The sequence below is a fragment of the Amblyomma maculatum genome, chromosome 8, assembly GCF_055883805.1.
Source record: "Amblyomma maculatum isolate TAMU_Amacu chromosome 8, ASM5588380v1, whole genome shotgun sequence".
In the NCBI taxonomy this organism is placed as follows: domain Eukaryota; kingdom Metazoa; phylum Arthropoda; class Arachnida; order Ixodida; family Ixodidae; genus Amblyomma; species Amblyomma maculatum.
Window position 1 is genome coordinate 72,379,909 of NC_139351.1, and position 2,064 is coordinate 72,381,972.

A 2,064-nucleotide genomic window follows, 5' to 3' on the forward strand; every position below is an offset into this window, starting at 1 on the left:
TGCCAGATGATTTTTACTAGCTAAATCTGGCACATGAAGCTGGTTTGAAGCTGGCAACATAGATCGTGGGAAGATGGCGGCGTGCAGTTAACCAGCGGCTACTGTAGAGTAGTTGCTGTAAACAACGGCAGAATCGTCGTGTCTGGAGCATTTCTGGTGGTATGTTGCGTCGCGTACCTACTGTAACATCACATAGGTGTCCTTCGTCTTCTGAGTTGTTATCGCAAGGCCGGCTATCCCTGCGATTGTTACGCGCTTTGCGTGCATTTCGTCTGTCGAGCACACATGCAACTCCTCTGTGCCCGATCACCTGAAAACATGTCATAAATTTTCTTTGGTGCAAGACGACCACAGTATACTAAAAAAAAATACACTGACGAATTCCACAGCAACGGGGCCCTTCATGGTCTATCCGGGATGGCTAGTGCTGCATACAGTAAATGTCAAAGGGTGCTCATGTGTGTTTACTGTTGATCTGCTACGTCTGCTCACAAACATGGTTTCCAATCGTTCTACATCATTCTTTACTACCGAGAAAGTGCCTGAAAGATCATATAATATGCTTGGAACTTGAAAATAATGTACAGAAATTTCCTACAGTTGTGTTATCTGCAACAGTTTTTAAAACTTTTGTTCAAACCTTTATTCATTTTTGACACAATGAGCAGAAACTGTGCTGAGCACAATGATAAGTTTGATGATGGTGACCAGGGAGCCCCGACTGAGAAATAACGGGCGCCGTTTTTTTTTTTTTTTTTTTTTTTCATTTTTCTTTTAACTTCTATTACTTTTACTTTTTGGCTCCGCCGCTCAACAAGGCAGCGACGACCCACTACAAAGGGCATAGCCACCATCACCATCAGAGGCAAACCAGCGGGAAGCGCATTTCCCTGTTCAGCTTTCCCTCTAAAATTGGTGTAAAGATGCTTTGCCCCGCCGAGTTGACGCAGTCATTCTGCTTCTGGACGCCGTAGTGTGCAGACGCAGGATGGCTGGCTCCTCGCGAGCTGTGGTAACGGCCAATGATGGCCGTGGAACATCGTTTTTGGAAGGACTTCATGAATACAGGATTGTACTGCCACCTCTGCCTACCAGGGAAGGACTGAAAACTATGCTTGTTTTTCACTGTGACATCAATGGAAGGCCTTACAGGATAGAAGATTTCTGCCAACCGATGAAAGACGCCGGTGTCATTGAACAGGTAGGGGGTATCGGCGCATACCAGATGTCTCACGTCTGGTTAATCAACTTTCGAACCGAAAAGGCAAAGAAAAAGTTACTTGACTTAGGGCACATCCTCGTTAAAGGAAAAAAGTGCATGCTTTTTGACCCCAAAAGGCAAGAAGTAAGACTTAAAGTGCACTGGTGCGCGTTCAAAGCCAGCAATGATACGTTGAAATGCGTGTTTACCATATACGGCGAAGTGAAAGAAGTATCTGCCAACAAATGTAAGACCGGTGGTTTTCAAAACGCGACTCGACCACCCGAGTTGTTCGGCTGATACTTCGTGAAGGTGATAGCCTGGATCGCATACCACATCAGATGCGTATCAGGAACGCCACCGTTTTAGTCGTTGTCCCAGGGCGGGCGCCGATATGCCTGCGCTGCCACAAGACTGGCCACGTCCGGCGTGACTGCAGGGTACCCAAACGCAATGAGTGCCACGCTTTTGGGCACGAAGAGGCGGTATGCACGAGATCGTACGCCCGAGCTGCTGAAAGAGGAACGTTCGGCGATAACAGCAAGCTGCTCATGGATGAGGATGAAGTGGAGAAGGCAGCCTCGAACGCAAGCAATTAATAAACAAACGTACGCAGTGCAGAGCAATGGAGAGGGATGCGCTGAAGATGATACTCCTGCATCAAAGCATAGTCCACCAGAGTCGGATACCACGAGCAGTACTACTGTTTTGCCGCAAGTAGCCTTGAACTCCGCTGGAAAAACAGCATGACAGCTATGGACTTTGACTCTGCGACGGCTAAACGGCGTCATGATGAGGTGACTAGAGAGAGCCAGGAGCAGCGACTGTGGCGTCTAGAACGTCAGCGTGTCACGAGAGGGATA

At 47.9% G+C, this 2,064-nt stretch overlaps 1 pseudogene; it reads left to right on the top strand.

Annotated features, from left to right (window-relative positions):
- Positions 1-988: 988 nt before the first annotated feature.
- LOC146181501 (uncharacterized) lies at positions 989-1,800 on the top strand (annotated as a pseudogene).
- The last annotated feature ends 264 nt before the right edge of the window (positions 1,801-2,064 follow it).